The sequence below is a fragment of the Colias eurytheme genome, chromosome 29 (assembly GCF_061535395.1).
Source record: "Colias eurytheme isolate Ceu_HAF_F1 chromosome 29, ilColEury1 Martin Lab GWU primary, whole genome shotgun sequence".
Classification (NCBI taxonomy): Eukaryota; Metazoa; Arthropoda; class Insecta; order Lepidoptera; family Pieridae; genus Colias; species Colias eurytheme.
The window spans coordinates 2669994-2686390 of record NC_143008.1 but is presented as its reverse complement, the minus strand read 5'-3'; the positions used below and the strand labels follow the sequence as shown (position 1 = coordinate 2686390).

General features: G+C 32.3%; 1 protein-coding gene across 1 annotated transcript in view; it reads right to left on the bottom strand.

The window, feature by feature from the left end:
* The window catches only part of kst (spectrin beta chain, non-erythrocytic 5 kst), a 111995-nt gene extending 100638 nt beyond the window's left edge, over nucleotides 1-11357 (bottom strand). The window contains exon 1 of the mRNA XM_090118318.1: nucleotides 11340-11357. The gene's annotated coding sequence lies outside the window, so the exon portion shown is untranslated. The remainder of the gene's footprint in view (nucleotides 1-11339) is intronic.
* Nucleotides 11358-16397: the final 5040 nt, after the last annotated feature.

The following is a 16397-nucleotide window of genomic DNA, read 5'->3' as shown; positions in this document are numbered from 1 at the left end:
ACGGCAATTTGAGTCTTTATAAAAATTAAAAACATAAACAACAATTTTATGTTTTTGCGTTAATAAATGTACAGTTTTAAAACGGGACGTTCTTCTAGATATCAATTATGAATTAAGAAATTGTTCTAAGAGTTGCACATAAATATAATAAATATAATATAATTATTTTCTGTTACCGAAATAAACGTTCAGTAACTGAATTCTGTTTCAGTGGTTTCTTTGTTGGTTTTTTGATTAATTTCATGCTTTAACTACAGTATAAAATTAACAATACCGCTTTCCTCTATTTATATATATGTCTGTCCCTGTGTAGGTATGCTTAAATCTTTAAAACTACGCACCGTATTTTGATTTTTGATACCATTTCTTTAATTGAGAGTGGTTCTTTAGGAGTTTTAGGGCCGATTTTTCAATGCTTGGATAAAACTTATCCGTCCAATAAAGTATTACACGATTATATTAAAATGTCACGTAAACTGTCAAATACGGGCAAATAGAATACGTTTTTAAAATGGTAGTTTTATACATTATTCGACGAATAAGTTTTATCCAAGGATTGAAAAATCAGCCCTTAGTAGATAATAGTGATAATAAAAGTTTAAAACAGAGCTAAGCAGGCGAGCGGAAATCGGGAAGTCTCTAAATAAAATAATATCAACCCATCATTTCTGACGCTATGATATCCAACTTTAAAAATCAACACTAAGTACATTCATACAATAAAATCGACCCATTATTTCGACGCTATGATATCCGACAACACTACATACATACAAACATACAAATAACATTTAAAAGATTAACATCTATCGTTTGTATTCTACACAGAGCAGACACAACACTGCACATTTCTTCGCGACTTTCACCTTTATCGAGAAAGTACGGGGCGAGAATCGAGATTAATGTTAATTTCATTGGTCTGTGTATTTAGTGATTTTCGATTTAATTATTAATTGCTTATTATGTGAATTAAAAAGGAGATATATCCTATGTTTAATGAAAAATTGTAATGCTATACAACTGAAAATTAAAATCGTATGCCTTTATCAAAGTTTCTTCCATTTCAAAGAAGACGATTTTGGGTGTGATTTATTACATTATTTACATTATTGATTATAGCAATTTATTATCTCTGACTCAGTTATAATGCCAAAAATATCCTAGTAAATACAAACGTAATAATAATAGCAACAAAATATTAGAAAAAAAAGACGGGTTGCACTCCGGGAGTGCCGGCAGTAGTGAAAACTTGATTATTAACGTTCAGCATATTTGATATTTTGGAATGGTATCCGTCTTACGCATGGAATATAAGGGCTAAAAAAAATCCGTCTTACGCTTTTTCGATCAGGCCACGTGTCCTGACGCGAGTTTAAGATTTTATACCCAACGCTGCTAAAGAAATTTTCACTTCAAAAACTTTGCAAAAAGGATATAATTTTTTATCAGAATCAAGGTTTAAATTTATTATCTGTGCCCAATATCTTCGCGATAAGCGCTGACGTCATCCACAAGGTAGATAAGGAATTCTGTTTTCTTACACCGAAAAATCTAACAATAAAAAAAGTGTTTTTCTAATACCAATGGAAGAGAAACAGCAACGAAAAATGTTGCAAAAGTGGGGAAAAAATATCCTTTTGAGTTCATGCGAATTTGGATGGATTTGCTAGTGAATATAGGTATACTAATGAGCTGAATATTTTGTTTGTTTGCAAACATTCACTGTTAAAAATTCCATTTATCAAGGAAGACTATAGCCTATACATTATCACCACGCTAATACCAACAGGAGCGGAACAATGCGGGTAAAACCGCGGGGGACAGCTAGTATTGTAAAATTTTGTAAATCTCTGGTAATCAACTGGACAATAACTTCAGTAGATTCAATATTGACACACAATTTAATGGTATGTAGGTACTCGTGAGTGTATGTACCTGAGTACATGTTAATCATTCTTATTTACCCGTCTGAGTAATAAGTTCCTTGAACTTTTCTAAAGTGAAAATAAACGAATAACGCCATTTATAATTTATTCCTATCATAAAATCCATCTAATAGGATTTAAAAACAAAAAAAATGGTCCAGAGACTGCTACTTTTGAAGAATGTGAAGAAGAAGTTTCACTTCTGAAGTGAAACTTTTTTGGTAAGATTCAAAAATACCAAAATCGTCGCGTAACTCCATGACGTATTACCATGACTCTACCTTCAAATTTAACTCTCAATGCGCCTAAAACTACTTCAAAAACCGCATAACATAAGACTACATTTGGGTAGCCCAAAGAGTTCTCTACCCCTGGGCCACCACTACAGTCTTTCCTAGGACACCCTGTATATCATTGTTTTCATGTTTATTTCATCGCGATACGTGTAGTGGAACGCGGGTGAGAGTTACTAGTGTTTAGATTTCAAACCATATAGCCTAGTACCAGATCACGCACGTGCATGTGCAACGGTGAAAGATTTTTTGAAATTATAAATCTATGGTAATTCCTACAAAAATTCATTTAATTCCAAAAAGAAAAGAAACACACTAAATCGCACATTCCAGACTATATAATCTATCTCTGTACGAAATTTCATACAGCTCAGATCAGGTATTTTCACGTGAAAGAGAAACAAACACCTCTTTAAAAATTTCGCGTTTTCTGATTAATAAAATAGGATTAGTGCGATATAATATTATTAGGAGTATATACCTAAGTACGACTCTACAATACATCATGCCAATCATTTAATGAGTAATGTGACGTCACACAGCCTTTTTTCTCCAGGACCTTATCGGCAATGATGTCATCGATGTACGTGCTCATATTATGAATATTTAAAATTACTAAATCGTTTATCATACAATGCTTTTGTCTTACTAGCTTCGGATTTTGATTATAGATTATTAACTATTGTCTAGCTAGTTATATTTAAACAGATTTTATAAAGAGAATATTCATTAAAAAATTACTTAACAGGAAAAAAAATATTTCACCGGAAGTATGCTGCATTATTTAGGAAATTATATTTTTTTTTTAATTAAATCAATAGTAATAGGAGCGTGTGTGCCAAGCACACGTGTCTAAAGTATAACTTCTAAGATTCAAATATACCAAAATCGTCGCCTTACTCCATCAGACGTGATCGTTTTGCTATTGCCATGACGTGATCTTGAAATTTTACTCTCAACGCGCCTAAAGAAGTTTCACTTCAAAAACCTTTAACATTAGTGCATACCTAGGTTTGTTATGTACCTTAAAGGATCCGTCTACCTTCAGAAAAATGTCTCTTATCTATACTTAATATAATAAAGCTGAAGAGTTTTCTTGTTAGATCGCGCTAATCCCAGGAACTACTGGGCCGATTTGAATTCGGTATTAGATAGCCCCTTTATCGAGGAAGGCTATAGCCTGTATATCAACACGCTAAGACCAACAGGAGCGGATCAATGCGGGTTAAACCGCGGGGCACAGCTAGTATTAAATAATGATAAATAATAAAATAACTCCGTTCAATGGTTAGATCGTGAAAGCGTAACATACAGCCAGTAACTTTCATAAACTTATGGAATTTATATTAAAATAGTCTGGTGAGGAATTTCATAATTACCTCGTAAATAAAAATAATTTGGAAAATCCAAAAGTGCACGCCTCATAATTTTTTTTTTATAGGTAAATATTTATTAATTATTATTTTTGTTTATTTAATAACAATTAAACCACATCGAATCAGACCCTGAAAAATGAAAGGGTTCTATTCCTGAGCATACTCAAGCGTAAGAGAAAAAAAAAGACTCGATTAGTAAAGTATTTCGGTCGCTATCGTGTTAACAAGAAAAAGGATCCGCACATACAGACACACGGACGTCCACGACAGAACTTTTTTAAACTGTTTTTTAACTAGTTTAAATAACAAAAATGACATCAAAAATATCATGAACGTTAAAAATAGTGTTTTTTCTTAATATGTGTGTGTATGTATTATCTTACAAGTGCAATGTATGATACATAAAGACATTTTAAGTTTGAAAAATCAGATGTTTTGCGCGAAGTGACAGTAGTACCCACCTCAACGCTTCGCTTATGAGGCGTGCAATAACGTAAATACAATAATAGTTTGTTTTTAATATATTCAAGAAATATAAAAATATATTACCTACTGTACTGTGCTTACAGTACGTATATATGTAGAATTGCACTGGCTCACCACTACACTCAATAGTGCGGGAACACGTCCATTCCCGTCCGGCATCGGCCGTCGACTGACTAATGACAGCTATAAGCTGTCCCCACCACTGGTGTACGTGAGACAATGTATATATCTATTTCATAGATACACTACATCCCTTCCTTTTTCAAAATTAATTAATTTTCGCTCCAAATAATCACATAATGAAAAATTATAGAATTATACAGTTATCAAGTTATTAATCAATAATTCCCAATAGAACTTTGAAACCTAAGTTAATGAAGAACTCTTAAAATCAGAACATACTTATCAAACCTACTCGTTTGATACTTGATAAACTCATTCCGTACTAGCTTCCACCCCTGCCCTTCCTTTTCAAACATTTTTTTTCTATTTTCAAACGAATATTGTATAGAAGTGTATAACATTATCCAACATTTTATAAACAGCGTCTGTCCTTCAAAATGATTAGACATTTTGTAGTATTCGACAGTTCAACAAAGGAGAATGACCACGGGTGGCATCGGCAAAATTTTAGTTGTGCCACGTATTCGCGATATTGTTAATTCCTATTTGCATTTACAATGATCATATGTATCAATATTAAGTCTAAATAATACCGAATAAATAGAAATAAAAGTAAAAGTTTTTGTTTTGACACATATATCTATCTCTCTAGCAAGCATCCTGCGTCATATCATCATATTATGTCATAGTATCTATTTGAAATGAATGTTGAATGAATGTGTTCGACGCATTGTTTGACGTTCTTTTGAAATAATATTTATTACGATTCACTTTTCACATTTGTCTTGTAAATCAAAATATTACCTATGTAATAAATGTAAAACTTAACGTTCATCGTTAGTTTAAACTCGATAAATTATTTTTTTAAAGAAAACTTTAATCGTTTCTAAAAGTACCAACATCAAACTTCAAATTGAGCTATATTTCATCTTGACACAACAAGTTTGATTGCGATACCAAGTGCCATAGTCACTTGGGCAATCTCCTTTAGACAATTATAGAAAATATGACATTGTTATCTAAATTTACAAATTTTGGCTTGCTCAAAAAATAGTACAAAACTTATTATTGAACTTCATGTTTTTACTACCTAACATAAGTTTAAAGTATCTGCATATCTTCAAACTTATTAACTTTATTCTTATTCTTATTTTTATTTTTATTTTTATTTTTTTTAATATCAGCATATTTGTAAGTGGCCAAGATTCCGTACTGATGAGTGTACACCACCAAATTCAATGCTACATGTTTATATTGATTATTAGTCAAACTGCAAATGTCTCAATGTTTAGGATTTGCGTTCTGAATTCTAAAGCTACACAATTACCTACTAAAAACGTGTTCAGTTTCTCCTTTAAACCAATTGACTTCATCTGACGATAATATTATTATGTATTATGTATACGCCAATAACCGTGCTATTTTTGTATTTTTTGTGTAAACAATCTAAATATCTTAATCTTCAACAGACCCAAACATTCTTGAGATCTAAGTACCTTTTGTTTGAATTCTAAATTACCACAATAAATGAACAACCTTCAAAAACCAATTCAAGATACGTATTCTAACCATTGGATTTACGTTATGTCAGCTGCTTATCTAAACACGTAATTATCTGTTACATTTTATTATGAACTGCGTAAATAAGAAAGTATTAAAATATGCGAGTATTAAGTGTTTCGATTTACCTTCTATTCGATTAAATTAAACCTGCCTCTTTTTCATAGTCAATTAGGCACTGTACATCACGTTTTTTCATTAAGTATACATTAAAGTCAAATGGAAATCACGCCCTAATCAAAAGTTACGAAAAACTTATTAAATCTCTTGATGCAACTATGTACTTAACGCATTACTTTTCATCTTTATTCAAGTAGTTATAAAGCTGTCTTTGCATAGCATGTCATTTCGATTTGTCAAGGGTAAGATCTGTCGACTAGTACGTACTAACGTGGGTAGTCAAGAAATCAATTCAAAATAATTCGCAAATGGTTTTTCATTATAATATATGGACAAGTGAATGTTTATCGTTTACGTTCAATTCAATGACTTTCGTTGCTAGTGTTAACTTGCTAACTACAAAACCGTTAAGGTATATTTAAATTCATATTATCATCATTATTTGCGGAATGTAATTACAAAGATATTACCTATATACAAGTTATAAGATTCTTAATCCTTCCACTCGTAGTTGAACGAGAAATTATTTATGTTTTAAATTACATTAAACAATATTAGGTAGGTATGTCACTAGTGTTATTTCGATACATAACGAAATTACTCTTATAATATTATTATTGCAAATGCATGTCCAATATGATGTCAATAATTAATAAGTAAGTAAGTGAGTAAGTAATTTATCAACCCTGTCTGCAATATATTTATAGGTAGTTGTTTAAAACTGTCTGGTATTTATGAAGGTAGATTGTAATACTTCTAGAATTTAAACTATTTTTGCAGTATAAACTTTACACGTTGCTAATATAGTTTATTCTGATATCTGGTCATAATTTGAGTATTTATTCCTCCTTTTTTTCGTGCAATTAATATGAAAGACGTGCTTACGCCACAGGATTTATTTTTTGAAATATGTATCATGAATTACTGATGTAGATCATCAGTAGGTTCCAAACTACGTGAAATACTAGTAATATCACACGAGATAATAATTATATAACTACGTAAAACGTTGGGTTAAATTTAATGTAATAAGATTTAACTACACACTGGTTTTGTACGTTACAACCTACAACAAAATCTGTTCAGTATTGCCATCGCATCATTGTGAAGTTACTACAGTTTGAAAACTTACTTTATTTTCTAATTGCACACTCAATGTGAAATTATATTATCTACTGACCGTTTTATGTGAATGATTGCAATACAGATTAGTTTGGTACCAGTCACCCAGTTATACGTCACCCTGGATTCCGATGAGCACCGGCTGGATGTGTTGACACGTTGCTCGACGTGGTAGCGGACACCAGGCATGGTGTCGCGGACCCAGATGTGACGTCACGGTACCTAGGATATCGTGTTGCGTATCAACGAATGATACTCGATGCATGACGCTCGAAGCTCGACTCCTGCGGTGCACGACGCGATGACATGGCGTTCGAAGCGGTGGTGAGAGCGGCAGCGCCATCCATGCTGCGCAAAGTGAAGTTGCCGGCCTGCTGGCACTTGTCGACCTCGACAGTCGACACCTTACCTTTGGCACCAACCAAAGAGTGACACGTAGAATTACTGTTGGATACATTTTCCCATTGAAAACGTTCGAATGTAAAGTAGCCTCGTCCCGATGGCACACTTCCCATTTAAGGAATGTCAATTTCTCCTATTCAAAGGAAATCCATACCTCCTTTTAAAAGGAAATCGATACCTCCTATTTAAAGGAAGTCCAGACCTTCTATTTAAAGGAAATCAATACCTCCTATTTAAGGGAATCAACACCTCCTATTTATAGGGAATCTATACCTCCTATTTATAGGGAATCAATACCTCCTATTCAAAGGAAGTCCCTACCTCCTATTTAAAGGAAGTCATCTTTCTTTCTTTCTTTCATACCTCCTATATATAGGGAATCAATACCTCCTATTCAAAGGAAGTCCCTACTACCAATTTAATGGAAGTCCATACTTCCAATTTAATGGAAGTCAATACCTCCAATTTAATGGAAGTCCATCTATTTTCATTTCAAATAGAATATGAAATTCAAACGAGTTTACTCGTCGTCGTCGTTTCAGCCATGGAACGTCCACTGCTGGACGGCCTGCATCCAGTGACTCCCAGCCACTCGAACCAGGTCGTCTGTCCATCTTGTGGGAGGTCGTCCCACGCTTAGCCGCCCAATTTACATGTAATGTCATAATAATATAAAATTATAACCATGGCGGTTGAGAGTCCATAATACTTTGTCACATCTTGGTAATTACTACAGGTTACCACTTGTATTTATATTGTGGCTTTTTATGCATTAAACAAACATGGATATATATTAATTTACCCAATCTATTTATAGTCTAACGACATTTTAAATATTTATTTCTAATTTCTAATTTAACGAAATTAGTTACAGATAAGTAGCAGTCGTGAAAACGTTAAGACACTTAAATAGTTTGCCACTTGAATAATATAATAAAACTAGGTGTGGCTAACACACAGTATTTTAGTGTATGCATTTTTATAATATTATGTATATATTACTCAAACAAGTATTTCAAATATTTTATTTCATATTTATATTCGCATTTAACGAGTCGCAGTATAAGCGTTGTATGCGTTCTGCGGCTAAAATATTCATTAATGTGCGGGTAGTTCTAAAATGTTTCAATACAGTTTAATTCTGTTTAAATTTAAAATCGTTCGTTCTTATTCCTTGTCTATTTGTTTTTATCAGCATTTATTGTTTAATTTCTAATAAGTGTATTATGAATTCAGTGTGTACATAGTAAGTTTATACTTATTTTTTCTCCTTCTGAGTGGAACAAATAAGCGAAATTAAATAGTGAGTGAGTAATTATTTACCAACAACCTAAACACGGTACTGTTCATTAAATATCTATTATCACAGAAGCCTCTAAACTAGGTTTCCTCAATGTGAGTGTGTGACCATATAATTAACTCAAAATAACAAGAAGTTTAACCTCTCCTGATTACATTATATTATGCTTACAGGATGTCTTGAAAATAAATTACTTAAATTCAATAAATTATATTATATTATATTCAATAAATTATTCAAACCAAAATAACTGCGTATTCGTATTACTAGATTAAAATTCGAAAGATTTTATTTTTATTTTGTCGTTCTATTTTAACTTGATTTTGGATAAGATTGAAATTGCATTTGTATTTAATATGAACCAACGGACGTATGGTTATTCTGTTTTTAACATTTCAAAATGAATTCTGCTATGTTAGTACATACCCTCTCCTTTTTTTTATTAAATTTCTTAAAACTTTTTATTGCACGCGTACTCTTTATAATATTGTAACACTGACCTTTTACCTCGTCGCCACTTGTACTGTGCTTACAGTACGTATATATGTAGAATTGCACTGGCTCACCACTACACTCAATAGTGCGGGAACACGTCCATTCCCGTCCGGCATCGGCCGTCGACTGACTAATGACAGCTATAAGCTGTCCCCACCACTGGTGTACGTGAGACAATGTATATATCTATTTCATAGATACACTACACCTACAATTCACTATCACTATCACTACATAGTATAAAACAAAGTCGCTTTCTCTGTCCCTATGTCCCTTTGTATGCTTAAATCTTTAAAATTACGCAATAGATTTTGATGCTGTTTTTCTTACAGTTAGAGTGATTCTCGAGGAAGGTTTTAGTATTTAATTTATTTATTAGGTTTTGGACAAAGCGAGCGAAGCCGCGGTTGAAAAGCTAGTAGGAAATATATAGGAAAATACAAAGCAAATGGAATGTAATTTATATTTCTAATTTCTATAAATTATCTTTATTATTCATCCTAAAATGAAAATCCATAAAAAAAGATACCATAATCATCGCCTTACTCCATGACGAGACGGTATTGCCATGACGCGACCTTTAAATTTTACTCTCAACTCACAACTTTACTCTCAACGCAAGAATTTTCATTTCAAAAAACAAAAGGCTATAACTTGAGAAATAACTTGAGTCATTCCTCCCTATAACTTAGAAGTAACTTCAAAAATATCTAAATGGTAAGTAACTAAGCATGATCCACATCGGAATTTTAAGCCGGTGACAAACTTAATTACCCCATAGATATGGTAATATGATAATTTAAGTGGTTTAGTCGTTACTGGCGTACGACAAGCATATTGACAAAAAATCTGGAATTTCCTTAGCCGTTTTAGGGTTGACCAAAAATAAACCTATTAAGTTATATTTAACATGTTATTATCGTATAAGGATTAGGTTTTTAGAATCCTGTTACTAACTATAAAGAAATTCAAAGGTTTTAGATGGTTATACATATTTGTTACTCTGAAACGATTGCACAGTTTTGGATGTTATTCTCAACACGATAACTAGATTCAAACTCATTTTTTAGATCAATCAAGTAAAAAATATTTTTGCAACTGTTCCAGGTACAACCGAAACATACATCTAGTTAATCTATAAATTATATACCGACTTCCCTAAACTCATCATCATTCTTTCCCATATTATCAAAAATAACATCAAATTTTGTTGAATAATGTATAGAAAACTAGATTTCCGCCCGCGGCTTCGCCCGCGTTTTCAAAGGAAAACCCGCATAGTTCCCGTTCCCGTGGGATTTTCGGGATAAAACCTATCCTTTGTGTTATTCTGATGTATAAGCTATATTGTGGTAAAGTTTCATTCAAATCCATTCAGTAGTTTTTACGTGAAAGAGTAACAAACATCCATACAAACTTTCGCCTTTATAATAATAAATGTTAAAAATACTTATGTAATGACGATTCGAAAGTGCTACTAAAAGTAGTCTAATTGAATAAATAAATGTTTGAGTTTGAGTTTGAGTTTGAATATTAGTAGGATAACTTAATAGATGATGTATAGAAAATAACTTAATAGATGACGCGTCTATTTCCCAGAAAACAATCCTTAATATAATATAGGTACTCGTCGGCGAAATAAAAACGTATTTCATATACAAATATTTACCAAGGCTTCTGGTAAATAGTGACGTTAGCACACACTCACTAATTAGGACGAACCTAATAAACCTGTACTGCTACTTGTCTATATGTATCAAGATTTATATTGATTAGTATATACAGGTCTACAAAACAAGTTAACTGAGTATTAGCATTAGTTCTATAATTGTGCTAATACCAAAAAGAAATTTAGAAAAGTATCAAAAAATATTGTTTGCAATTTGCAACGCCTCTATACGAAACCCTACAAAAACAATGGTCTGTAAAAACAGAGACAACCATCAAGAAACAACAGAGGCATCCCGCCTGCAAAAAAAACCAAACAGCTTCTCAATTCAAAATCCGCACAAATTCACACTGGCCACTGCGAGCCGCTTCGCAAAATCGTTTGGAATTCTCCACTACACGTAATACTGGCCACTGATAAAAAAAATAAAAAAATTCCAAATTCCAAATTTGGAACTTTTCACAACACATGCACAGATCACCTTATCCACACGCACCCACTGATACTAACACTAATGTGACGTTACGCGACGTGCTCGCTCCGAGCGTCGGCAGCAGACTGACGGTTATGCCATAAATGGCCCGTTTCCGTCATCGCGAAGAATGTTGAAGATCCGCGGGCGACGCGTAAAATTGCTAATTACCGGCTAGTTCGTGCGGCTCCGTTTGTTCATTTCAGTGCGGCTTTGTGAATTTTCATTGACTTGTGTAGCTTTTTGAAAACCGTATTTTTATTATTCGCTCTGCCTTACTTCGCTGTCAATATTTTTAGACCCTTAAAAATTTGGCAAATCGGTCCAGCCACAGTCGAATTTTAGCGAAACAAATTAAAAATACGATTGAAATATAATTATAAGCTTGAAATGTTTCTACTTAATTGGCTCAAATATTATTCTGTAGAAATCTAAGTTATGAATTTTATATGAAGGTCAAAATATCAAGCATACCCCTAGCGAATATTTCTTTAAATTATTGAGACCTTTTAGGTTCTTTCTTTTAATGAGTGGAGTGTTTATGGCATTGCAGTGTTTTCATTGTTTGTTACTATTGTACTAAAAACCTGTATTTTAAAACTGAAACATTAATAGAAAGATCTTTACCGAGAAACGTAAGCCAATTTAATTTTCTATTAGGAGACAGAGACAACTCAGACAAAACCACGACATCCGGCTAGTATATAATAAGGACGTTAAAAAAGTATATATTATAATGTACATAAGTATTGTACACCGCGCGTCAAGTTTTTTATATCATTAATGCTATGCGAAATAACAATGGTATCGATTGACACAAGTACGCGATGGTTGTACCAAATAAATGTGCCGAAAAAGAAAATCGTTAAAAAGTAATCCAACATTATTAAAAGCTTATTTTGTTCCTACAGAAGGCATGTGAGGGTTAAGTCCATAAAGTTCATAAAGTCACAATAAAAGTAAGTGACCAATCATATGATGTAAATTTTGAACAGTTTTGAATTTTGTGTCCGCTTGCCGAGGTTAGCACTGACTTTGGAAGATATTCGAGAAGAATAGTTGAAAAAATAAAAATAAATAACTGTTGATGAAAATAGCGCGATTTTTCTTTAATTTCTAAAAAAAAATAATTAAGATTAATTAATTAGAATTAAAAAGGATTTTATTATTTTTTTATGAATTACACACAGCGGAGGGTTTCTTCTTTTATTTCAACAAATGCATAATTTAAAATAAAAATTTCTCATCAAATACATACATAGTTTCACCGCAGTGATATAAAAACCCAATATCCTACAGAACCACACTAATACAATACGGAACCCGCTACAAATTTTCAGTATACGGTGATTAGTTAACACTTATTAGTCAGAGATAATTCTTGTTATTTATGGAATATGACCGTCATTTATCTCTTGTATAGAGACTTTTTTATTATATTATTTTTCTATACAAGGACGTACATAAACAAACGTTGTTAGATATAGATATATGTACCTTCATATTTATAAGATACATTCATAGTTTTACCAATGGTTTGTTTTTACACGCTTTATATTAGCTTCACCTGTATGTTTGTATGTTTATAACCGACTTCTTTGGGCGCGATTTTGACCCACTTTAAACGGCCAGATTTCGTTCAAACTTTGTAGATTTATTGAGGACCGATGACAATACACTAATTTGATAAAATTTTCTATTTTTTAGTTCGGTTTTCTATAAAAAGCGTGTTTTTTAGTTTTATTAAACTATTATTATTTATTGGCTTCTTGTTACAGTAGTATCAGGGTCCTGGGTTCGATTCCCGGTGAATATTAACAAAATAATGACGTTTGCCGCATTAAATATTGACATACATATATTTATTATGTAGGTATATTTAATCTATACTAATATTATAAAGCTGAAGAGTTAGTTTCTTTGTTTGAACTTTGAACGCGCTAATCTCAGGAACTACTCGGTCCGATTTGAAAAACTCTTTCGGTGTTAGATAGCCCATTTATCGAGGAAGACTATAGGCTATAATCATTACGCTAAGATCAACAGGAGCTTAGCCACGCGGGTGAAACCACGAAGCGCAGCTAGTATAATAACTATATATTTAATACATATATATTATGAACAAGCAGTTGGTCACTTCATAGGAATTTTAGACTTTTTCCTCCACGTGTCACAATAATGTAATAAAGAAATACTACAATAAGGATACTACATATTATATTGATGTTTTCGTAGTAGATTTAATACAGATTTAGTGATTTTTTTATAGCGATACGTTTATAGAGGAATATATTATAAGGTAAGGGTCGTCACAAGAAAATGATCGAATTTAAAGAAAATAGATTTAAAATAGATAATGAATTGTGTAATTTTAATACTAACATAGTTTTTAAGGTAACAAGATACTAACAATTATATGGATATTGCAATTATCTGAATTAAATCAAATAAATAAAATAAATAAAGACATTGGGAGATTAGAACACATGATCATATTTATTTTTGTACCGTTTATAACATAAAATAAATAGATAAATAATTACGTTCCGGCTCGGCCTTAATAAAAACTTAGCTAACAGAATAAGTTGCTTGATACTGGTATGTGATATTCATAAGTTTCTCGATACTGGTAAAATAATTTTTACAATCTCACAAATTAACGATTACCTACAAACTTACAAAAACAGCCATAATTTTTCTACCAAAGTACAGATAACGCATCTTCCCTCTCCAATAAATCAACCAATCAGCTGCAAACAAGACGAGTTTTCGTCTGTCCATACGTACGTCTGAAATAGTGATTTCTGTAAACATGAGGTTACCATCTGCGACACGTGCTCACCACCCGCTGGGGGCGCGGTCCTGTAAGGGCACACTATACACGAAATACTAAATATTCATTCAATGATTTTTGTTATGTTTAAAATAAAAGTAAAATTGTAAAGCACCACAAATTCAAATGTTATCATTTTTTCCCGGGTTGTCTGGGAGAGATTGCTTATAAGCGATAAGACTGCCCTCTGTACAGATTTTATTGTAATTAGTGTTCAATAAATAATTTTTCGTTACATCATTCGAAATAGTTCTCCATACAAAATAGGAACTTGTAAACCCTACTAATATTATAAAGTTGCGTTTTTTTTTGTTGATTGTACGCGGTAATCCCAGCAACTACTAGGTCAAATTAACAAAACGATACATATTTTGGATAGACCATATTTTGTCGAAAAAGGTTTTAGAGTACAGAGGAATGTGACAGGTACACAGAAAACATCACCAATCGTGTATAGCACGCCTAATAGCTAACGAACTTCGAAGCCGAAGCCGTAAAATAATTACTTTTTTTATAAACAAGCGGCATGTCGGCAGTCGGCACAGGGACACAGGGTACTATAAGATATTTACGAATATGGAGGAAACTCAATTTTATTTGCAGTTTTTTGTAAAAATAGCAGATAAATTATGGCATAACATTTAATTCGATACTTTAGACCAGCGTTTCCCAAACTGGGGTCCCCGAGCATATCCCGGGGGTCCAGACAAATCAAGACAATTACGAAAGTATAGTGACCAGACTATTTTGACGACCAGACTTTGTATTTTTCAGTTTTAACATGGAATAATCTTTCAAGTGATGGGTGGCTAAGCTATTTCATACAAAAAACACTGCAAAAAATTAATTTATTTTTAAAATAATATAGATTCACTTATGCGAATTAATTTTTTTCGGGGTCCGGGAATCATGGTAAGGTGGCGATCGGGGTTTATTAGGTTTTAACTAGATATATTAGGAGCCTGGGTCAATATGTGTATGTAATTTATAATTGTGTAAAAATTAATAACCTATTAAACAATTTATTCAATGCAAAAAAGTTCTTTCTTTCAATATTAAAAGATTTAGAAAATTTAGAAATTATCTGAAGCAAATTCATCAAGGTGAAAAATGATGAGTAATGTCTTATTAATTATAATTTATTTCTACTTAATTTTGTTTAAGAGATGACAAAGAATCAAATCAAAAACGAAACAGCAGTTTTATGACTCAGGAGGGTGAACCAGCGGATGCGTCACTTGAGCGTCACCATCCACAATAATTAAGAAACGGATGTATGTTTTAAATAGAATTTACAAAATGAGATGCGATTTTAGGAAAGGATTAGGCGAAATACTATCAGAAACAAATTCAAATCTCATGCTTTATCACTACATAGTATCTATAAAACAAAGTGGCTTTCTCTGTCCCTATCTCCAGCTATGTCCATATTATGTCCGTATATGTATATTTAAAACGCAATAGATTTTGATGCGGTTTTTGCACGCCTCATAAGCGAAGCGTTGAGGTGGGTACTACTGTCACTTCGCGCAAAACATCTGATTTTTCAAACTTAAAATGTCTTTATGTATCATACATTGCACTTGTAAGATAATACATACACACACATATTAAGAAAAAACACTATTTTTAACGTTCATGATATTTTTGATGTCATTTTTGTTATTTAAACTAGTTAAAAAACAGTTTAAAAAAGTTCTGTCTTGGACGTCCGTGTGTCTGTATGTGCGGATCCTTTTTCTTGTTAACACGATAGCGACCGAAATACTTTACTAATCGAGTCTTTTTTTTTCTCTTACGCTTGAGTATGCTCAGGAATAGAACCCTTTCATTTTTCAGGGTCTGATTCGATGTGGTTTAATTGTTATTAAATAAACAAAAATAATAATTAATAAATATTTATTAAAAAAAAATTATGAGGCGTGCACTTTTGGATTTTCCAAATTATTTTAAAATGATGCAAGTGGAAGGTTTTAGTATATAATTTTAGACAAAGCGGGCGAAGCAGCGGGCGTAAAGCTAGTTTATTTATAAAATCACAAGGTTTTAAATGTGTAATTCCAACAACTTATAAAATCTATTGAATGTCCGTCTGTGGTAATCTCCAAAATAGAGCTAGAAAAACAACCAATAACAACAGTTACAATTATATTTTTGTACCAACTAAATTATATTTATTTCATTACATTTTAAACTACCTATTTATAAACATTGCCACACA